General features: G+C 40.8%; 1 long non-coding RNA gene across 1 annotated transcript; it reads right to left on the bottom strand.

The window, feature by feature from the left end:
• Positions 1–914: 914 nt before the first annotated feature.
• LOC129332855 (uncharacterized) lies at positions 915–24,418 on the bottom strand. Its single transcript, XR_008597345.1, has 2 exons — positions 24,336–24,418; positions 915–4,208 (listed from the first exon to the last, which is right to left on the bottom strand). It is a non-coding gene; the product is annotated as an uncharacterized LOC129332855 (long non-coding RNA).
• Between the last annotated feature and the right edge of the window lie 575 nt (positions 24,419–24,993).

A 24,993-nucleotide genomic window follows, 5' to 3' on the forward strand; every position in this document is an offset into this window, starting at 1 on the left:
TATATATTGGAAGTGCTCAGAGACAATTCTCATTTGGAGGGCTTGAGCACACGAGGATGCCTCTTATGTGAAAAGGCAGTTTCTTAGAAACGGCAAAATGACGTGGTGCTGTGACAACTCCATGTCTCTCTCTGTAGTGTCCATTATAACACAGAGCATGACATGATGACTACTCTTCCTGCCAAAGCAAACACCAGTCAGTATTTGATACAATAGCTGTCCATTTTAAAATTAAATTTCACTTTATACAACATATTCTAACACCAACCGTGGCATTCTATTAACATAGCCTTACTCGTGCCAAAACAATAAAAATATAACACATCATAGATGTATACAATAGACAACTTTCACGTGGTGGTTGGAGATCTCCCAGAATTACAGCTGATCTCCAGGATACAGAGATTAGTTCCAAAGGGGATAAATCCAAAGAATCCCCAAATATTCACTATTTCTTTATGAACCATATTTTAAAAAAATTGTACCAATATAACAGTCCACCCTAAATGAAACATTGTCTCCCTCTATTTACCGCATTCCCAATGAAGACCAAATTCACCAAAGATTTTAGCTTACCTAACTGGAGTAGATATCAACAATAATGTATTTTCAAACTGCCCATGTTTTACAGTATTTAATGTTTGGCACTTGGCAGTGGCTTGAATGTAGCATAGCATTTCCTTGGGCAGCAGGATTTCTGTCTGTGGGACATAACTTTCTTGCTTCCCTTTTCCTGTTGCTGCCTGAAATACCGCCCCCACCCATTCTACTCCTGGGAGACAGGTAAACTCCAGGAACAGATATTAGAAGGAAGCGCAAAGTGAAAAATTCTTCAATTCACAGAAATGCTGTGCAGGTTCCAAGCCCCTTTTCTCACTGAGGTTCAAGGCAGATTACAATGTAAGTCAATGCGATTACAGTGGGAACATTTAATAAACAATACAATAGGATATGCAAAAATAAAATGTGCAGAAATGTGAAAACAAGCATAAATCTGTCATAGAGCTGAAACAAAGCATAAGTAATTGAACATGACATATTAAACAGCACAGAAATTAACCAGTTGGAACATTCAGCAACAGACAGTATACAAAAGTATCATCTATCGTCCCACTCTCATTACCAATGCATCTCTTTGAACCATTACAGTACAGACCTCCTACCCAAGTGAAATAAGCCATCCTGAATAATTCAGTTTTGCACAGTTTGTGGGAAGGCAGGAGAATAGGAGCCCTCTGAACCTCATCAAGCATGCCATTCCATAAGAAGAGGGCCACAACAGTATGAGCAGTTGTTGGTTTTTTTCCATTTGTGATGTGGTTCCTGCAGAAGGCCATGTTCAGATGAGCAAAACTGCCTTGGCAAAGCATAAGGATTCAGTCCAACAGATATGAGAGACCAAGGTCATGAAGGGTTAATACCATGAATTGAGCCTGGTAACTAATAGGAAGCCAATGGAGTGATTGCAGAATGTCAGGAATATGCATATTCTGTCTAGCTCCTGATATTTGACAGAGATTCAGATCTGACTTATATTTTTATAGATCAACTTGTAAAGGTGAAACAGAGGCAGGACTCTGAGAAATAATAATAAATGCCCCACCTAGAGCAGCAAACAAGTTAATGTTATTATTATCCCTACAATACAGCTGGGGAACTGGGGCTGAGAGGAGAGGCTTACCCAAGGCCACCTACTGAGCTCATGGCAGTAGTGGGATTTGAACCAGTAGAGTGCTCATTCATAGCCAAACCACTTAACTACTGTAGACACTGAGGAGGAGAAAGTTGAATGGAAAGTCTGAGCCATTAGTTCATCAAAGTCAATGGGCTTAGAAAGCTGTAACTCCACTTAGGCTGGACCTGTAAGCAAACTATGTGGCCCAGGCAATTAGGTCTTGGCTGCCTAGGGGAACCTGAGCTGAGTGGAAAAGCAGCATAGAAATGTTTTAAATAAATAAACAAATAAAAATAAAGGCACATATAGAAATGTAGTTAATTACAAATTAAACAAATAAAACTTACCTATTCATTAAGTTTCTTTGCTCAGAGAAAGCAGCTTAAAAGGAGTCAGAAAACAGTGTTGAACACTTAAAATCTTATACAGTAACTTCTACTGTATAATGATAAAGATGCTAGTATGCTTGAAGGTACTGTCACCATGGAGGATTTAGTCTTTTTCATAAACTGATTTCATTGCCTTGAACTAAAATAAATAGAAGGGCAGTTATGGTGCACAGAGAGGTTGCAGCATGCTCTGGTCTGGTTTTGGGTCGTGCGAATTGGCCCTAGTATTATAAGTACCGGAATTTCTCCCTTCCTGTTTGATATCTCAGTTAATATTTCCTTCAAATGTTTTCTTTAAAGCATGTTAGGAATGCATAACCAAAAACTACATCACCACTTGTTTGCCATATCATTAAACTAATTGGGTCTTGAAAGTTATTTCCTATCTTGAACACATTTTTAGTTCCAAAATGAGTTTGTTTCTTGGAATTAATCCTCTTTAATAGGGAAAATTGGGTGAATCTAGGAAGGTCAGAATGTGTCGTTTTCTGTAAACTGTTTAAACTGCCTAACTATGATCCTCAAACAAAATTGGGGAAGAAGGATTGTTAGATGGAAAAAAGAGTGAGTTTGTTAATAGATGACTGAGAGGTCAGTGCTAGGATAAGCATTTGATAAGCCACAAACTGTTTGAAGTGATGGCTCCTTTGATCTGCCAGAGCCTCTGGCACTAAAAAGAAGTGCCACGGTGTGCCAAAAGCCCTTCTAATCTTCTCAGTGATGCAGCCAGAATAATTAAGACAAAGGGACAAAAAATCCTCTTAATTTACTTAAATTGTGAATTTTTAAAACAGGAGACTGTCCTTCTCTTCAAATATATTTGACTATCACTTGTTTGTGTTAAAATGAGTATGTTAGATATCTCTTTGGAAGGCACCACGTTTTTGTGTAAAAAAAGTGTTGAGGAGTTTTATTGAAACAACGTTCTTCATAGTATTTCAGCTACCATCAGCTGTGCAGCAGTCCCTTGAGACAGGTTCTCCGTTCCACAAGGAGTAACTTTAGGGATTCCAGGTCCCCTGGTGGGGGGATCCCCTGCTCCTGCCTTCTGCCTCCTGCTACCACTCACCTGGCCAGCAGAGGGGGGAGGTGGAGAAATAGGCCTCCTGGGCACACTCCCAGGGCAGTGCTAAGATGTCACTCCTGGGAATGATGTCATCAGACCACCCCTGGAGTATTCCTGTGCTTCGTAGCATGCTGACTTCAGCTCCAAGCGGGCCTGTTTGGGGTCCAAATTGGCCCGTTGTGAAATGTGGGAGCGCTTTCAGTGTGGCACAATGATATCACTTTCTGGAAGTGATATAATCAAATTAAAAAAAGTGAGTGCCACTTGCCCCTCCTTCCAGGAGGGTGAGGGGACCTGGCAATCCTAAGTAACTTTACAAATAGACCAGGGAACAGAGCCAGCATAGCCTAATATTGTTTCTTTAACATATATCCTAGTCACTTCTAGGTAATATCATCATCATCATTATTATTATTATTCAAATTTCACACAACACAATCAATAATAAATAAAGAGTACATGTTATAATTGATTGGCCTTGCTAAGCTGGTACAAGTTTCCACTAGAGACCTAAGTATCAACCAGGTATCAGTGTAAAATGTATGCTGTTCCAAGTAATGCCATCTTTTGCAGTTCTGTAGGTGTTGAATCAGAAAGCTGCAGTTTTTCTACTTAAGTTGCAAAGTTTTTTGAAATAGTTCCCAGCGCCCCGATGACAATGGGGACTACTGTTGTATTCTTCATCTATAGTCGGGTGGTTTCTATTGCCAGATTTCTATATTTAATCATTTTTTCTTGTTCTTTTTCTTCGACTCTAGCATCCCCCGGAATTGCAATGTCAATTATCCATTTTTTTAAAAAAAAATTCCACGACTGCTGTTATGTCTGGTGTATTATGTTCAAGGTGTCGATCAGTTTGTATTCTAAAATCCCGTAAGATCTTGACTTGATCATTTTCTAGCACTTTTTCCACCTGATGTTCCCATGAATTCTTTGATACTGGCAGATTATACTTTTTACTCAATGACCAATGAATCAGCTTTGCGACCCTGTTATGTCTAGCTTTGTAATCCATCTGTGCAATTTTGCTGCATTCACCCACTCCACATCATCATCATCGTCATCATCATGGCAGACACTGCAAGTGAATACAATTTAATCAATAGCTAGAACATTCACTAAGCAAAAATACAATATGATCAACAGTTAGAACATTCAATGAAAATAGATACAATAGGTTATGGCCGCTACTTGGTGCCTCCATTATTGAGGCACCTGACCAAAGGAATTTATATTTCATCAAAAGTTTGATTGGCTTGTTATTCTCGTCTCTGAGCTGTTCTCTTTGTTCATTTTTTACTGGCAGTTGGTTTATTGTGCCCTTTTTGTTGTCTTGTTTTATGTTGTTGATTGTTTTTATTAAAATATTCTTCTGGCTTGTTAGCTGCTTTGAGTAAATCTCATTCAGGAATGTGGACATAAATGGTTTTATTAAACTGACAGCTGTTTGATATGCAAGAATTTACAGATAAAGTATTCTGTATCATAAACAGTGGATGAATATAGGTAACCACAAGAGCTAATGTATTAGAGCGTAGTGTATTAAGCCAAGAGCATGAGCTGTGATCTGGAAAGTTCCTAATTCTCATAGAAAATGCACATCCATGCCAGGAACTCACTCTTAGCAAGCCGCCCCCTTTCTCAGTTTCAGACACCTCCCCCACATCTGTAGCAAAGGGAAGTTGTAAGATAATGTATATTAAGTGCTTGGATCACTGAAAGTGCTAAGTATTATTATTTCTAAGTTGTAAACTTACCACAGTCTAGCTGTTGCCACAGTAAGCTTGTCATATGTATCCCCCTGACAAGCAGTAAGGAATTCTAACCATACTTCTGCACTTGATAAAAATTCCACCAAGTTGTAAGATCCTTCTCACTACTTGACATAACAATGCGGGCAACCTACTTACCAAGTAGTTAGAAGAATACAGTGGTAAATTACTGCTTGGTTAACGATAATCTGTATTTACTCAGAATCATTACTGCTAATTGCTACCTATCAAGCAGATGTTAAAAGCACAGCTAAAGTATCAGTACAACACTTTGAGCAGGAGGAATATCAGCTGGAAGGGGGGAGGTGGAGATTGTTCCCTATTTGTTTTTCTGGATTCCTTCTTTATGTTTTTAGAAGGCAAGTGGAAAGCTTCCTTTTGAAATCAATTTTGGGCCATGAACCAAATAGTCTTCACTTAATGGAACTATTCCAAGTAATTGTTTCAGCTCAATTACATTTTAATTGTACTGTGTTTGTTCTCTGTTTCTATGGGCAAGGCTTCCTGAAAAGGGGACTAATGAATTTTTAAAAAGCATCAATTGAAAAACAACAGAAAACTAATACCTATAGCCCAGAAAAATCTAAGAACAATGCCAGCAATTATTTTATAGGTTTTTAACTGTTATTTGGCTTATTGTGTGCTGTTCTAAGTGCCAAGTTTGATAGACAGTATAGGAGATTTATTTAATAAAATAAAATAACAATTCTGCTTGAGTAGATGAACTGACTGGAAAACATGCATTTCTTTTAGGATTCACCTCCTAAGCTTGGGACTACCTAAAGAGCATGTACAGACTACATTTTCCCCCAACACTTGGTAAATCAGACTGTACCTCAACCCATCTTGGATTTGAAGATAGGTCCTCACAATGTGGCATGGCTTCCACAGAAGCTTGATATGTGACACCTTTCTTTTAAAGAAGAACTTTTTTAAAAATTGCAACCGTCTCCTGATTAAGTATTCATACAAACTCAAAAGCTTATACAATATTTTGTGTCAGTTTTATTGATGTTAATAAAAAAAGTATTACACAGAGTGTCTTTCTTGGTCTGGAATTTGTGTGGGTCGATACAGGTGTTTTCCAATTTTCCTACTTCCTCTATGCCTGCCTTTCCCCCTCTCAGGACTAATAATGGCCAGGGAAAAGAAGAGGTTTCAGGAAATAGGGAGGGGAATATATTTTGAAAAACTCACCTGCTACCTCCTGTGCCATCCTTAACAGCTAGGTTAAAATCTGCAGGAAAGAGCCATTCACAGACCAATCAGACTTTAATTAAGAAGAAAGAGCAAGATGACTTAAGGGAATGAGATGTTTGTGTGCAAGGGAGGATGTGTGAGAGGCAGCCAGAAAGGTTGCAATGGGGTGTTACATACCTGTTTTATGACCTACCTTGGAACTTTTCAGGATTGTGTGGAACGTCACATACCTGACGCAACACAAAACATAAAACTCTCTCTTTTCTCCAGGTTGTTAGAATAAAAACTCTTTCTCACATAATTATGTCACATTAATTCCTGATTGCTCTACAAATTTCACTTAGGTGCTAATTTGGAAGGAAAATGCTACCCCAGCAGCTGGAATATAGCTAGGAACACCCGTTTCCATGAGATGCACTATATAAATGGGTAAGTGGAGATGTGACTCCGGCAGAGGTTCAGCCAGCAACCAAAAAGCAAGGTTTACTCAATAGACCAATTACAGTATACGTTGCCCTCTTCCTGATGACAGCTCATGGTTTTCTGGTTCTTATGGAGAACTGCAATGTTTAGATTGCCTCTTCACTTCCTGTGTATGTGGGGGTTCTTACTGTGTGATCTGTTTCTCAGAAACAGCTTTCACCCACCACCCAGGAATGTTTAGAAATGTTTATTTGTCTGCCTGTGTATCAGCATGTCTATGATTGTGTGGGCTTGTGTTTGTAAGTTTAACTCAGTTTAAGTAAACTTTCTGGTTTGACGCTGATAAGGGTCAGATGAAAGTAATCAGTGGGATGGCTGTGTTAAGCAATAAACAGAATGTCTTTGCCCTTCATGGCCATCCCTTTAAGGTATGCCTCACTGACATTAAAATATAAAATGGAAAGACTGACAACTGAATGTTTTTAGACTAGTCAGTACTTTGTACGTGCAGTGCTAGTTGATAAGCAAGAATTTAGCCCTTTGACCACCTTCAAAAGAGAAAAGTTAATTTTCACAAACCTCAAGATGAGGTTTGTTCCATCTCTCTGGAAACTAGAGATGAGTCGATTTCTTCTGTTTGGGTACATTATTGTGTCTGTCCTGTGTTCCATTCCTTCTGAATGATTATATGGTGTAGTATTTAGAATATTGGATTAGGATACCCAGCTTCAAATCCTTACTCTGTCATGGAAGCTTGCTGGGTGACCTTGGGCCAGTTGCACATCCCTATAGCCCAACCTACATCATAGTTGAGGATGAAATAGAGGACAGGAGAATGATACAAACTGCATGGATTACCACTGAGGCAAAAGGTGGTGTATAAAGGAGGTTTAAAAGGGGGGATGTCTACAATTAATTTAAGAATTGGAATACGCATTGTTCACTTTCAATAATATCAGTTAGTTTGCTATGATGATGACATATGCGTACAAACTCATGAAACACTGCCAAAATATCTTAATGTGACCATATGTATTGATGCTTCAAGATTCTTTTGTGTATTACTGATGTATGAAAGCCACATGAAGAATCTCAGTCCAATCTTATAAATGTTTGTGTAGTATTTAATGCACAGTAGCGAATGGATAATATTGGCGATGAGGAGACAAAGGAGACAAAGAAACTGATAGATGTGTCAAGCTATATATACATTCTGTACAAAATTCAGAAATAAAAAAGAATAGTACCCAATGCATTGGTTTAACTTAGGAAACTAGACCAGGAAATTTGGAGTACCTACATGACAAATTCAGAAGACAAGAATTTTGGAAGCATTCCAAATAGAAACAACTTACAATTCAATCCTAAACAGGGTTACACTCTTTTAAGTTCACAGAAGTCAATGGGCTTAGAAAGGTATCATTTTGTTTAGGGTAGCAGTATTACTAATTCTATAGACAGCCACAATCAGCCTGCCTAGTCTCACAACCATCTGGGACCATGCTAGGGACTGGAAAAAAATCTACAAGAGACCAAAGTAAACCAATAATATTTAAAATAATAGAATCAATATTGCCTATGGTGTGTACCTTTACATTTCTTTTGTCCTGCTATTACTTCTGTTTAGAGTTTCCAGCTCTTACACTGGTAAAAGCTGGGAGATTTTAGTGAATGTAGTGGTAAAGATCGTAGGGACTGAGGAAATGTTTAGAGCATCACAGATAGGGTTGCAATCATCCAGCTGGAGCCTGGAGATCTCTTGGAATTACAACTGATCTCCAGGCTACAGAGATCAGTTCCCCTTGAGAAAATGTTTGCTTTGGAGGATGAATTCTATGACATTATACCTGCCAGGAAGTTGCTAACCTAAGACTAGGTCTCTTAGAGAAAATGGCTCAAGTTCAGGACTATAAGTAGGGTTGCCAGCTCCAAGTTGAGAAATTCCTGGAGATCTGGGGAGTGAAACCTGGAGAAAGCAGGGTTTCGGGAAGGAAAGAACCTCAGCATGGTAGAATACCATAGAGTCCATCCCACAAAGGAGCCATTTTCTCCAGGTGAACTGTTCTCTGTGGCCTGGAGATCAGTTGTAATTCCCAGAGATCTCCAGCCACCACCTGGAGGCTAGCATCCCTAACTATAAGTATTATAAGGTTTGTTGCCTCCCTCAGAAATGTGTTTGCAGAGCTGATTGGAAACACCTGTGGAGCAGTCTCTAAGTTCCCCAGAGACTTGAACTTGGAGAGAGTATACTCAGAGAGCTTTGTGTTAACTCCCTAGTTTTTCACTGAGCTGAAATGCTAATTAACAGCTTAGCTTTGATTGGTTCTTGAGTTGCTGGGTGATTCAATGAAAAAAGATGGCTTCTCAGCTCGTTCAGTTCCCTCATCCCCTAGTTTTCATCACGATGCAAGTATGCCAGAGGTGTTTTTCTAACACGTCAGCATGTCCTTCCTTATGCCAAACCAATATGAGAAAGGGCATGCATTCTAGTGGATGAGTAAGATATGCAACAATGGAAACCACTTTGAGATGCTTAGGTAGCTAGCTCTCAGAGTTTTAGATAGGCACTTTTAATATATAGCAACAGCAAGGATTTCTTATTTTCATGCTTGTAAGAGTGCTTTTGGAGAAACTCCTTAACTAATAAACTTATTTTTTATTAAGCTGAGTCTAGAATTCATATCTTGTACATAGGTACACCCCAGAAATGAACATTGAGACTGGAAAGGCTGACCTTTGGGAAAGGAAAAACTTTCATCTCACAACAACAAGGGTCCATGTCCTGCCTGCCTGATTGCTGGAGTGGCTAGGATCAGCTTCCAGAATTGGGAAGTAAGGTGGCAGGTCCCCTATAAATACCCTGCTGATGTCCCTCCACTCTTCCAACCCTGCCCTCCCCAAGATCCACCCTCAAATCTCCAGGAATTTCCCAACCCAGAATTGACAACTCTAGTTGCAGAGAAAGTAACATCACCTCCGGGCAGAGGTGTGGAGACACCACTTCCTAGTGGTACTCTAGAAATCCATACAATCTCTATGTTTTTTACTATTTAATTGATTGATTGCTTAATTAACATTATTTTATTTACTTGATTTATACCCTGCAGTTCTCCCCACTGGGGATCCAAAGCAGCTCAAGTCATTCTCTCCTTCATTTTATCCTCACAAAACCACTGTCAGGTAGGTTAGGCTTAGAGGGTATGACTGGTCCAAGATCACACAGCATGCTTCCATGGCAGAGTGGAGATTTAAACCTGAGCCTTCCAGATCCCAGCCCAGCACTCTAACCACTATGCAACACTGTCTATCTCGGGGAAATTCCTAGAGTGTCACTATCAGCACTATCCCCCATCCCATTTTTTCTCCTGTTCCTCAGATCATCAAGAGCAAGGGACTGGGGCCAAGGGTAGGCGTTTGCCTGACGTGGGTGGGTCAATCTAACACAAATTTGGGTGTCACCCTTCTGGGGAATATCATCAACAGATACAATCAATTTGTATCAGAAGTACATGAATTCTTATCAGTGCGTAGAAAAGTGAAACAGTGCATAAAGTGCAATTACAATAAGTAGTACAATAAATGGGCGTAGCTTGCATTGGCAGCATCCTCCAGGCCAAAATTACCTGCAACAAAGGAATAGACAATATTAAATTCATCTCAGAGGTTTTACTACTTACCTGGTGCCTGGCTTGACTCTGCCAGTGACACACTTTTGTTGAACCAATACAAATGGAGCACAAACAGGAACTGTAATTGATTGAAGTCTCCACTGGCAGGATTGTATAGAGGATTGTGAATGTCATGATGTTATTATGTGATGCAATTGGTATTTATTGAAAATTATTTATTGGGCTATTTATTTTAATAAATTGTATGACATTTTTGTGTATGATTGAATTGAATACACTGACATATTGGAGAAGGAAACCACAACTGGAACGACATAGCAATGACTATTACATTGCATAATAGTCATAATAAGTCTTTGTCTACACTCATAAGTAAAGAAATGTAGACCATTTGAAATAACAATGCCTTCCCTATCATTATAAATCTAAATGCCTTTAGTGGTCCACTCTAAAAACTGGTTGCCAGGAAGTTCCTGGCATCTGATGATTGTATGAATCACTTTGGCTCCCTTGACCACTTTATGTGTCTGCTGGGCCAAATACCAGCTACAGCCACCTTAACAACCAAATGGCCCAGCAAGGGTATATTTTACAAGACACTTGATAGTTTATAAAAAGAAATCAGTAGGGAAAAGCAACAGCATTTTTAAATAGCTTGCTAGTTCCCTAGCAGGGATTCCTTTGTTATTTATTTAAAGTTTTCTAAGTATTAACCAGGTTAGCAGTTCACATATAGGAGGGCTGTCAGGCCTCTTGCTATGGTGGGAGGTCTCCCACTGGCAGCCATCTTTGTTCAAGCAGTGGCAGGATATTTGTTTTAAATTGCGATGTCACTAATGTTTCACTTCTATGGGAAAACCAGAAGTGACACAGGTAGCTCTAGGAATCTCCAGAAACTCTATAGTAACTTCCCACATCTGTATGATAAAACCTCTACGTACATCTCATGTGGGCTTACACACCAAAGACTGTTGTATGGCAAGGAGACCATGAATATTTACAGAACCCCATGAATTCCCTCTAATTGCCCTCTTTTACTCTATCTCACATATCAGGCCTGCACTGCCACCTCCCTAGCTGATTGGTACATAGTTAGAGGTAATGCTGCAGGCAGTAAACAGCATGCAATTAGGCAACAACAATTTTTTAAAAGATAAGCAAGCCTCAAGATTAGGCTTGCCAGGTGCCTATCAGTGGCAAGCAAACTCCTGAGAGTTTACTTACTTGCCTGCAAGCTGCCCAGCAATCATTCACCATCAGCAGGCAATCTGGGCAGCACATGAGCTCCTGGCTGGGGCATGGTGATGTCACTTTCAAAAGTGATGTCATTGCACCGCCCACAGGAGTGCGTTTGCACTTTGTGCAGGGCTGATTTCAGCCACAGTTTGATTCTTAAAGAAATTTGAGCCTGGTAAGTACTGGAACCCTTCCCCCTGCGCTCCCATTCATTGCCAGGGAGACTTGACAACCCTACTCAAGATCTTTGGATCTTGCCGGTTGACAAGGAACTGCAGAGGAAAGTGACCGACAATTAGCTCCATGGAGTGACATCCCAAGAGGACTATTAGTGATCTGCAGTCTTCAGAAGAGTAATAAATGTAATAAACCTATCTTGCATAGCTGTGTAACCACCATCCTGATAATAACACTTGTTAAACCTTAATAAATATAGTTGTAATCACAACCAATTTGTTCTCTTCTTGGGTATCATATGAACCTACAAGTAGAGACTGGCAGGCCCTGACCCTAAAATGAGACGTCATCTATGGTTAACACTCCCCCAGTGAGAATGGGGGATCCCCTGGTCCCAGCCCCTGCTCCCCCCACTACCACTCACCTGGCCCGTGTGTGGGGGGGGGAGGGGACATGAGGAATAGGCCCAGGAGCTTCCTTGTGCTCTGGAGTTCTAACTTGTTACATCAGGATTTTATTTCTTCAAATCAGCTGCCCACAGGGCCTTTCCCTTCCTTTTGGAACCGGGAGTGATGTCATTCCCCGCATGACGAGGAAGAGCTCTGGAGTGCATGTGCAAGGTAAGTCTCCCCCCATGAACCCCCTGACCCCCTCTTCCCTGGGTTGGGCTCCAGGAGACCTGGCAACCCTAATCATCATCTGTGCAAAAAGTTGTCTTTAAAAAAATCAGCCTTGTCTTACTTCAAAAACTGTAGCAATGTGGAAGCCTTCTTCAAAGAAAGGGCAACCACAGAAAAGGCCCTTGAACAACCAATGTCACCTGCCTCCATGAGAGGATAACCAATAAGCCCTGATTACAGAAATGAAGTTGCCACGTGGGCTTATATGGCAAAAGCAGATCCTTCAAAAATGAGCCTCCAGTCCCAAGAAGGGCTTTTAAAAGTAAGCACCTTGAATTCAACCCAGAAAGTTCAACACAGGCATAGTATAAGTATTATGGTGGACATCAGCCAGTCAGTGAGTATTTCCATTTTGCACTAGGGGCAGTTTATGGATTGTTTTCAAGGATAGCTCCATTTTTTATTAATGCTCTCTCAATTTATCATGAAATGGATAGGGGTAAAGGTGACATATGATGGTTCTCCTAGTGTCCAGAATTTCATCAACATCAATTAGACACACCAAGCTAAAGTTGTCCATAAAAGGACCAGATAGTGCTCCAGACATCTCTAGAGCCTGATTTATTCCAAAAGTGGCATCCAAGATGCAGCAGATCTAAGATATTTTATCAGTGAAGAATCACACAAAAGAAAGAGATAACTGATAGTTTCTCCACATTTTGGGACTCCAGAGTCAGTTAGGACTGAAATCAACTTAATAAATGAGGGATATAAGATTCATCTGACATGGTGGCAAAAAAGTAATAATCCTTTGCTGCTATTACTGCCACCTCATGAACTTTCCAATGCACTCTATAACATACTGTGTCAGTTCATACAGATTAGGGTGGGAGGGAGTAAAATGCAACTGATGGGTATTTACTGATCATCAAAAATGTATACAGATACTGGCACCAGTTATCCTGCTAGGTCTGTCTCTCCAAATGTATCATATCATACTATGCAGAAACAGATTTTTAAAAATTGCTGCTGAAAAATTCGTGTAAAACCACATTTGTCAAACTCTCTGTGCATCTTGTGTCCTAATATCATTGTGTGTGTCAAGTTGTGTGCTATCGAATTGCAACCAACTTATGGCAACCATATCAAGGGATTTTCTAGGCTAGTGAGGAGTAGAGATGGGCACGAACAGAAAACAAACAAACATGATGTTCGTTGTTCGTTGCCATCCACGAACAGGGACTCACGAACAACTACGAACATGGCCCTGTTCACAAACATGTTCATGGTTGGATATTCGTGCGGGCCAGCAGGCTCTCCTCCAGCCATCATTCAAGTCAAGATCCCTACTGCACCACTCCCAGAAACCTGACCTGAGTAAGCAGCAGGAAAGATACCAATAATAAATAATAGCTTGGCCCCAGAGCCTGGCAGCAGCCCTGGAACTTGAAGGGGTAGATCCCTACTGCACCACTCCCAGAAACCTGACCTGAGCAGGCACCAGGAAAGGTACTAATAATAAATAATAGCTTGGCCCAGAGCCTGGCAGCAGCCCTGGAACTTGAAGGGGTAGATCCCTATCCCACCACACACAAAGAAAATTCAAGCTCCAATGCACTCTATCAAAATGCCAACAGTAGCTGTCTCTCCCTCACCAAAGCCAGAGCTGGGAGCCCCCCTCCCCCCTGGCCTTTGCTCCCTTGTTGTAACAAAATTGGAGCTCTACGCCTACAAAGCTAAATTGGGCTTAGATTGGGGTTTCCAGGGCAACAGCAGGAGTTCAGACAGAGTTCAGACAATCCCTGCCTAAACTGCCAAGGGAATTGATTGCAGGTGCCAGACTGTCTGGCTTGACAAACAGCAACGAGGCTTGCAATGACCACCTTTTTGTTTAGAATGGGCTTGTTTGCAAACAGCTTGTTTGCGAACAGCAGATTGGGATGTTTGTGGCTTTTTTTTTGGTTCATATTGCTGTTCGTGACCATCTCTAGTGAGGAGCAGAGGTGGTTTGCCATTGCCCTCATCGGCAGAGCCTTCCTTGATAGTTTCCCATCCAAGTACCAACCATGCTTAGCTTCTGAGATCTAATGAGACTGTACTATACCATGCTACCTTCCCGTACTCTAATATTATTACACAGAGCATTTTCTTGCCTTGCTACATAAAATTGGGTGTCATCAGATAGATTTGGGGAAATAGTGTAGTGTTACCAGGACAGAAGGTGAGTTCTACTACACATTGGGGAGGGAAAGAACTCTTCACATTGTTATCACATTTGTTGGCAGCCTCATGGCAGCAGCCTTCATGACTGAATAAGATGTTCTATGCATTTGTGTCAGAGTAGGCTAGTAAGACCCTAAGGACAGACCCAGAGGCCAGGGTATATAGAAGCTCACGGACAAAGCATGAGAAGTTGAGAAAGGACAAAGCACAAGAAGCCTCACCTAGGAGTCCCCAGGAGTGAGACCTGGTGCCCTGAAGAGAGAAGTAGTGCAGGCAGGCCCACCTAGTAGGGAGAGGGTGGTTGTGACATTACAGCTGGCTCTGGCACAAATGGCTGGCTAGGGACTGCTGAGACTTTTGAAGGAGCTGAAAGGGAGAGTTGGTTAAGCATACTCCAAAGGTGAGAATGCAAGCTCAGACATGGTTTGAAAAAGGTGGTGCATCAAAATTTAAGGTTGGATTAGGCAAGGAGCAGCCTGACCTAGACAGTTCAGGTGAGTACCTCAGAAGCTAAGCAGGGTCAGCCTTGGTTAGTAATTGGTTGGGAGATTTCCAACAAATACCAGGGTTGCAGAGGCAGGGAATGGCAAACCACCTCTGTTGGTTTCTTGCTATGAAAACCCCACCAGGAGTCGCCATAAGTCAACTATGACTTGAGGGCAGGATTTCATTTTTAATTTTAGGCAAGGAGCAAGTGATGGAACTCATCTTGCCTTTGTAATCCTGCTCCTTATGGAAACAAGAGTAAAATTAATTTGCAATTGTTGTCATATGACTTCTTGGGTCCTCCCTCGAGAGGATGGAATGCTGGCTCCTATCCAGCTTGCTCAACTCCACAGTCACAGGGTTGATTCACAGATTATAAAGAAGCAGTAACAAAGAATGTCTAAGTGGCTCATGTAAATTTCTTTATATGCTTCTAGGAACTGGATGAGGGAAGAAATCATGCTGTCTCTTTTATACTGAGGTGCCCACAAAACATCTGTTGTCCCAACAATATTCCTAGCTTTCCATCGTCTCACTCTTCTTAAAAATGCTAGAAAAAAACATTTTGATGTTACATAGTCATTATTTATCTTAAAGGAGCTTATGCAGGTGACCTTCAAATTTTGAACGGAAATTCAGAAGCTCGTTTTTGAATATTTGCTTCCACTCCAAAGAAGTGAATAAACTGGAGTACCTTGAATAGTTTTGTTCTGTATGCCATGTTGAACTGTTTCATAACATAGCTGGCTTTTTAATACATGTCCATGTTTAATTCTTTGTTTATCTTGTGATGATTTCATTTAATCACTTGTTTTGTACAACATGGTTCAATGGCTTCAACCTACCAACCATACAACCTGAGTTCATCCGGAAAGTACATGAGGATGTTTGCCTGTGGGCTGTATTTTTTTAAGCCCACATGTAAATATGTGATTTTTTAAAAAGATAATAGAAATATATTTTTTCTCATTCTTCTGAACTGCAAACAAGAACTTCTACACATTACTATCTACTAATTTTTCTGCAAAATTTATAAGCAATCTACTTCTTCATTGGTCTTGCTATTTTAAAAACTCTGTCATGTGCAACGTGGCACAGTATTGTCTTCCCAGTTCTTCTTGATATCAAAACCAAGTTCAGTGTAAAGAAAGATGTTTCAAAACCATGCCATGTCCCACCAAAAATTTCAGCGAGCAGCAGATTCAAATGATCTTTTCCCAATACCAGAATGAAGACATGAGGGACCAAAGCATGGACTTGTTAAATGTTCTGCAAAGTTATTTAAAATGCTTCCCTTCAACATCCCCACCCCCAAGCCAATGAATGGATGGCTTGGAAAAAGACCGCATCATCCTTAAATTCCTCAGAGTGCTTGGCAATTTTCCCTGCTTATGCTACAACCCTTACTATTCCAGCCGTGTCTAGTCAGGACTTACAGAGTCCCCAAAGCCCAGGCCTAGTTATAACAATACAATGTGGAACAACCAAAATAAGGGCCCATTTTAAGCCTTGAAGTCATCATTAATTATCTCTTCAGGGAGATATTCATTTTATGAAGTCCCACCAGATCTTCAGCACAAAAGCTCTGAATTCTTGTGCCATAAACAATATCTCTGAAAGACAGGGCGTGTGAGTGAGTCTCTCCTTGGTCTATCTGTTCTCCATGGACATGGCTGTTTGGCTGCAGTAAGATGGAAACCCACCCCCAGTATGGCAGGAGGGAGTTATTACATAAAAAAATCTAAGTAGTAAGTGTCAACACAAACATCCTGAGCAGATCTTTTTTTTCTTTTAGCTATAGACCTTTTAACAGCTGGAGGAGGTGGCAGGCAGCGTGAAAGGGCAGCATCTGAGAGAAAACAAAGTAATCATGCAATTGGACTCATCTTAATTTATTCAAATGTATCAAAACAACTTGGTGAACAATTGGCTCCTTGATAATGACTTGAGATGGGCACGAACAGCAGTACGAACAAAAAAAAGCCACAAACAGCCCAATCTGCTGTTCATGAGCAAGATGTTTGTGAGGCCCCATTCCCCACGAACATGTGTTCATTCCAAGCCCTGTTCATGGCGTTCGTCAGCCATTCATAAAGCCAGACAGTCTGACACCTTCAATCAATTCCCTTGGCAATGTAGGCAGGGACTGTTTGAACTTTGTCTGAACTCCTTCTGTTGCTCTGGAAAGCCCAATCTAAGCCCAACTTACCTTGATAGGCAGGTCTCCCTTCCAAGCATGGAGCTCCCATTTTGTTACATGGGAGCAAAGAGCAGGGGGGGGTCCTTCTGTAGCCATGGGAATACCCACTCTCATCCCTCCAAACCCTAGTAGGCAGCTCTGACTGCCAACTGCAGCCCTCCTGTATTTCTCTATGGGACCTCTGGTTATAAAAGACACTGTGCTCCCAGGTCTGGCTTTCAGTTTTAGCAGACAGATGAGTGGGAGAAAGCTGTTGCTGGCATTTGAGAGAGAGAGGGAGAATGCACTGGAACTTGATTTTTTTCTGTGTGCAGTGGGGTGGGGCTCTACTCCCTCAGGTTCCAGGGCTGCTGCCAGGCTCTGGGGACAAGCTATTCTTTATTATTATTACCTTTCCTGCTGCCTGCTCAGGTCAGGTTTCTGGGAGTGGTGGGGTAGGGCTCTACCTACCCTCAGGTTTCAAGGCTGCTGCCAGGCTCTGGAGCCAAGCAAGTCTTCATTATTATTACCTGTCCTGCTGCCTGCTCAGGTCAGGTTTCTTGACCAAACTTGGATGATGGGTGGAGGAGAGCCTTCTAAACACTCCCTGCGAATATGGGCTCTCTAAGTCCCAAGGGGGGCATTCTGGCCCCAACGAACATCCAACCACAAACATGTTCATGAACAGGTCATGTTCATTGATTTTTGTGAATCATTGTTTATGGATGGCAACGAACATCATGTTTGTTTTTTTCCCCTTGTTCATGCCCATCTCTAATAATGACTCTCAAACAGGACACAAACCAAACCAGTACTTGGTCAAGCATTCATGATTATAGTGAAGAGAATAGTTACTTTTCAATGTATTTATTTACTAGCTTTGACTGGTGTTGTACACTCCCTTGAGTCACCACCATTCATAGCAAGAAAAGTGAGAATTTTTAATTTTAATTTTTCATTTTACTTTACTAGTGAGGACCCAAGGTGCTTTACATAATTCTCCTTTACTCCATTTTACCCCCACAACAACCCTCTGAGGTAGGTTAGGCTGAGTGTGCATGACTGGCCAACGTCACCCAGCAAGCTTCCATGGCAGAGTGGGTAATGGAACCTCGATCTCCCAGACCCTAGTCTGACACTCTAGCCAGTTTGGCGTAGTGGTTAAGAGTGACAAGACTCTAATCTGGAGAACTGGGTCTGATTCCCCACTCCTCCACTTGAAGCCAGCTGGGTGACCTTGGGTCTATCACAGCTTCTTGGAGCTCTCTCAACCTCACCTACCTCACAAGGTGATTATTGTTGTGGGGATAATAATGATAAGACTTTGTTAACCTCTCTGAGTGGGTGTTAAGTTGTCCTGAAGGGCAGTATATAAATCGAATGTTGTTGTTGTTCTTATTCTAACCACTACACCATGCTGACTCTACATATATTCATTAAAATACAAATGAAGGAATACCCAAAAGTTCCTCCTTGGCACTCATCGCACATTGTACCTTCAAAGGTAGTGAACATCTGCAGGAAAAGCATGTGGCAGAGCAGGCTTCAATAGTGGCTTGATACATATCTCCTACTGGCTTGGAGACACTGAACCAGCCTTGCCCCCAAGGAGCATGGTTCTGCATTCTTCAGAGGAGTGGGGACAAAAAATACCCTCCTCCTACATGATGAGGAATGGTCTACTGTACACAGCTCGTCATCCTTCCAAAAAGAATTCCAGGAAGCAATATCACAATGAGGGGGTCTGAAAATGCATGATAGGGCTTGGAAGCCCCCCTCCCCTCATGGAAATATTACATGTTAATTGCATGTCACAGGTTGGATTCTATATACTACCTGTGCATTGAAGCTCATGAAGCAAGACATCCTTGCCTCACCCTTCTTGCTGCAACCCACTGAGCCCACCCACTGAGCCTCCTCAAATTCTCCTCCTGCAGCCTTCTTTTGGCACCATGTTGCAAATGCCATGGAGAACTGTACATACAGATATGACAAATGCAAATTGCAGTTCTCTCAAGGAAAGACACGAAAGAGGGCTCCCAAATGCCTGCAAAGAAATGGATTTATGCTCTTACTTATTTTTGTTTTCTTAGTACCTACCCGTTCGGGTAAATTTGTTAAAAGTTGCTTTTGGTGGGTAACTTTGCAAACACTTTTGTTTGTGGAAGATTTCCGCTGTGTGTCATATCCTGAATTGCAACAGCTGGCAAAATATTATTTATTCTTACCTTATTAAGCTTCATAAGAAAGCTGAGGTCTGTGCTTGCATTTGTAGTTGGATCAACAACATAAGGAGGAATAAGATGGCTTTTATTTCCACCTTCCAAGGAAGTTTTTCTATTGCTGGTTTTGTGAGGCTAGATTGAGGAACATCACAATATTTCTGTAGGGCAGAGAACTAACTGATTATACAGAGAGAGAAACCAGCGTAGACACAACCACTTGGTTAATAGGATCTCAGTGGCACATAAAATATTAAGATTGTGTAAAGATGACACATGTTTGTTAGTACTGAATAGTTCTAAATTATGGGCTGAGGAGTGACATTGCTGTAATGCCACCAGCACTTCCATGTGTGCAAGATCCATGCAAGCCTTTATGCACAAGGAAGTGGCAGCAACAGAGAAAGTGAGCACTGCAGTGGAGGAGGGGAATGCTGTCATTGAGCCATTGTTCAATGGGGTAGGGTATAAAAATTTAAATACATAAATGTTAATCCTTAGAAAGAACAGCACTTGTATTTTTATGACAGACAACAGAAAACATTTCCTATCATAAAAGCTCTCTCTGCTCCCATTGTTGCTACAGATTGGTGTACAGTCATTTTCTGATAATTCCATTGACACATCAGCTGATCACCTCACATTGGCTTCAATATTACACTTTACATGAAATTTAACAACAACAGCGGATAGTTTACTTTGAAGTGGGAAGTCTGGTGATATACAGGACAGGAAATGATGGAATGCAAGGCTTCTAGAAATCTACTTCAGATGGAAGAGACATACAGTGTTCCAACCATGAGGTCTGACAAGATGCTGAATCTCATCATTGTATATGCTGCATGGTCACATAGTTCAGTAATGAACGTTTACCCAGGGGTTCCCTGTGGGCATTTGTATGATTGATGGAAGAAGAAATACAGACATATTTTGAAAAGCAAAACTAGTTGTCTGTGGTCTGTTTTGTAAAATTTCTAGAGATCCTGGGTGGGGTCAAATCCTTTTTCTTTCTAAATACTAACTGAAAGGTTCTTTGTGGACTTGCCCTTTTGGTAAACATGACATCACCCCTCCGTGTCTTAAATCTCCTTCAAGACAAGAATCGACTAGTTTACAGTCTTGCTTACAGAGGCACCAGCATTTCAAACAAAGTTAAAAGCTTTCTGCTAGGCTCTCATGCACCAGTGACTGCTGCAATTTAAATGCATATATAAGCTAGATCACTCAGCACATTTATGATAGAGCAAGGGAAGTGGGAAAGAGAGCTTTGATGCAGATATTTTTCAATTTATTATTGATAGGTAAATTCATTTGAGGTGGGGGCTTCAAAAAGGTATTTTGCAACGTTTGTAACTCTTTTAACAAAATTAATTGGGAGGAAATTAATTGCTGCTTTGCTTTGGACCAAGTAAGTTCAAAATTTAATTCTATTACATAATTCTTTTCATTTTATAGTATCATTAAATATTATTATCAGTATTTATCATTAAATGTAATTTGCTCTCATCCCAAGCACCCTTGTGTACTCTGAGGCAGATGGAGACAGCAAAGTTCTTCATTTTTTACATTTTCACCACTCATTTCAACAGATTCATTATGAAATTTGGGTACAAAGCTGAAGGTCTACTCTGGACCTTCAGTTTGCAAAGAGAAATCCTGTATACAGCTACCATTTACACAAATGCAGCAGAATTTTTTATGGGATCATGTAGGCACCTTTGTTTGTTTGTTTGTTTGTTTGTTTGTTTGTTTGTTTATAGTCTGCTTTTCTCATTGAGATTCAAGGTGAATTACCCAGTGTGAGTCAGTACAGTCAATTTCAAATAAATTGCAATAAATAATGTAATAAGATATATACATATAAGTTCACAAAGAGTTTAAAACCAACAGGAATCTGATACAGAGTTGAAGAAATGCTGAAACAGAGTATAAGCAATTCTAAGACTGACATATTAAACAACATAGGAAATTCCTGGAAGAATCATACTTAGCAGTAGATATGGGCATGAACCAGGAAAAAAAACGAACCATGCAGTTCATGGTTCGTCACATTTCACGAACCACGAACTTTCACAAAGCCTGCCCCGGTTCATGAACCGATTCATTTGGTTCATGAAAATGTCACATCCAAGTCAGCAAATCTTCGCTTCAAGGTCAGCAGAAGGCCACTTCCAGGTCAGCAGAAGGTCTGCAGGAAGTCCATCTCCTGTTGCCTATGAAACTGATTGATCGGCGCCAGACTGTCTGCAGTGACAAACCAAAAAACTGAACCAAACGAACCAGCCTAAAGTTCATGGTGGTTCATCAGAAATGGGCTCTGATGAACCATCGGTTCACGAACCATGAACCTGCCTGGTTCATCGCGAACTTTGGTTCATATTTCAGTTTGTGCCCATCTCTACTTAGCAGTAATAGTAAAGTCTATAGGCTATCATACTTACAGAAATAATAGTAAAATATATAGTCACTCCCTACTGATGCAGCTCTTTGGGACCACTTCCTTACAGTATAGCTCTCCTATTTGAGTAAAAAGCCCTCTTGAATAATTCAGTTCTGCATCATTTGCAGGAGAGTGGGAGCTTTCCTGACCTCTTTCATGTAGGCTGTTCCACAAGGTAGAGGCCACCACAGAATGCAGCTGTTGATTTTGCCCATGTGCAAGGTGGAACTTGCAAAAGGCCCTGTTTGAGCAAAGGTGCAATGGGGGAACATAGGGAGAGAGGTGATCCTATAGATATGAAGGATCAAGGCCATGAAGAGCTTTGTATGTGACAGCCAATACCTTGAACTGAGCCTGATAACTGATAGATAGTCAATAGATTGACTGCATAATTGGAGTAATATTCATGTTCCTCCTAGCTCTTGATAATAGCTGAGCCATGGCATTCTGCACCAACTAGATTACAGTAGTCAAGTCTCAGTATTACCATGGAATGGATCCAGCTTTTCCACATATACTGTCCATAACCTTGTAATCCAATAGATTAACTGGGCCAGTACAAAAGAGTAGCATTACATGGTTTTGTCTTAAAGATGAATATCTGAATGTAGTAATCAGAGAGGAAGCATAACTGAGTTATGTTTCTTCTCTCCTATGCTTCTAGGTTTCGTGAGAAGGGAGAGATGCCTGTCTATCCCCACACTGAGAAAATACTTCTTTTAGTGAATTTGTGCACCTCGCATCTCATGAGGTCTGAAAGTGGGGTGAGAAGAAGTGCCCCTTACTCATTCTGGTTTTCTTGCTGCTTCTCTTGAAAGTACAAAGCAACCCTCAGATATTTCGTTTAGTGATGGCTGAACTCCTCTCAGCAAACCCATCTATTTCTTCCCAAAGTGGAAAACGACTTTTTCCCCTGAGCCCTGTTCCAACATCGGTACTTCATTGTACTTCTGGTTACATCATTTAGAGCATCACGGCATCTGAAATTCTCTCAAATGCTTTCCTGCCCCATCTCTTCTTTGAGCTGGGAAATGGCAATGTCAGCCTGCTGTGATGCCTCACTTCCTAGGAGAGGTGGGCCATGGACAAAGTGCACTGAACACTGCTGCAGCTTCCTTGGTGCAAGGAACTCTAGGATATACAGTCTATAAAATTATTGACATTCATTCTAAGGACTCTGCTGACTGAGGAAAATTTCATTTCCCCTGTTCCTGGAGCCATAGCAGTGCTCATGGTATCAGGAGGGAAGTTTCTTGAGATGTGATCTCCTTACAGATCTCCCTCTTGTAGCTGCTACTGAATGAACAAGGAAGAAAGTGAGAGAGGGGCAGGAAGGCAAGAAATCCTCTCCAGTTTAGACTACAATCCAAGCCAGAGAAGTACTGTAATGCTTGCCTCAGACTATACGCAAGCATTATGAGCCACCTAAATTCATATCCTGAATTGGGCAATACCAAAGGTTAGCAGGATCACTAATTTCAGTCTAATTCAGGGAAAATGACTAACAGCGCAATCCTAAGAGGAGCTACTCCAGTCTAAGCCCATTGATTTCAATGGATTTAGACTGAAGTAACTTCTTAGGATTGCACTGATAATTATGTAAGAGATAATTATTGCAATTCCCATATGCAGTTATAAAGCCTTTCCAATATACCTGTCTTGAAGTTGTTTCCACTGTGCCTGTTTATAAGACACAGGGGCCTATATGCCAGTATATGTATGTTCGTGTTTTACAAGATTTGCCTTTCTCTACCGCTGGGCAGCTGTTACTGCTCACTACTTTCCAGCCATTTCACGAGAGCAACTGAAAGGGGCAGTGTTGTACTTAAGACCAGCCTGTTAGTGCTGCTGCTGCTGCTGCAAATCCGTGTGCACAAAAGGCCAGTGTTTTGCTTGCCTGCTACAGTGCCGCTGAAATGTCTTTGTCAGATAGATTTCCAGTTGCACAAAACAGTGGAAAAGGAGACTTCCTGCACTGAAAATACAATTGAAATTAGAAAATTACAACTCAAAGTAAAAAAAAACCCACCCCAGTATTCAGATTACACTAAAATGTGCAATGATAATAAATATTATTTTATTGGGGGTGCAAGTTCTATAGTATTGAGCACTTAACTGTTTACTTAAAAAAGAATTTTGTGCTTTCTGTAATTATACATTTGCCATTGAACGTATGAAGTTGTCTAAATGATGAGTCCATCTATTTCAGTACTGTTTACTTCAACAACAAAGTCTTAGGAAGAAAATGACAGGATTTAAACCTGTGACCTTTTTGCATTCAGGGCAGGTGCTTTGCCATTGAGCCATAAGCCTTTCCCCTATGCTATCAGAGAAATATCACAAATTGAATTGCTCAAGGACTGACATTGAGGCTTTGTCCATTGTCCAAGTGTAAAAATCTTATAGGACTATAGGCTATCTAACCTAATGGTCACCAATACATATCCATTCAGTATGCCCCAAACCCTGTTACCCTAATTGTGTCATTAGTTTTCATTGTTACTGAACAATTAACTGTTTCTTTTCATCCAGTTAGTGTTCCAAGCACCGATTTACACATGCAGACACATGCACACCACACCCACACTTCATCAATACCTGTAGTGGAGCTTCTGATAGCTTGCTTGACACATCGACTAATCAGATCAGGTAAAGTGTCCACTTTGTGGCTATGGCCTGTGGGCTTTCTGCCTCTTAGATCTTGTTTTGCACTACTTCTTACCAAGGTTAAATTTTAAACTGAGGCCCTGCAAATGTGTAATGCAACAGCACGCAAAACTTAGAGCAAGCTAAATGTTTGTACTTGCTTAAACAAGGCACTGTTTAAGGTAATTTGTTTTTAAAATGGACATCAAAGCATCTTAAATCTCCAAAGGATAAATATAATTACATAGAGTTAATGCCAAATTGCCTAGAGACAAGATATAATTTAGCTAGCCTTAGGCCCATTGCCGAACACAGACAGCTGTTCCTCTGTGATGCAAAGTCACACATCTGTCCATGTGGTTTGTCTATATACTCATTTTTTTTCTTTAATATTACCATTTTTCTCTTTGTTAGGAATGTGCCAGCTAGGACTTAATTTTTATCAAGGCATCTGTTTTGAATGCCAAGACTGAATCCTGGAACATGGTTCAGAGTATATTTCCCTCATGATTGATTTAAGTTATCTAGAAAGATTCCTTATGTATTCGGTGTGGGGAACTTCCAGTTCAAAGGATTGTGTTTCTAGACCAATTGGATGCTCAGCATTTCT

The sequence above is a fragment of the Eublepharis macularius genome, chromosome 6 (genome assembly GCF_028583425.1).
Source record: "Eublepharis macularius isolate TG4126 chromosome 6, MPM_Emac_v1.0, whole genome shotgun sequence".
Taxonomy (NCBI): domain Eukaryota; kingdom Metazoa; phylum Chordata; class Lepidosauria; order Squamata; family Eublepharidae; genus Eublepharis; species Eublepharis macularius.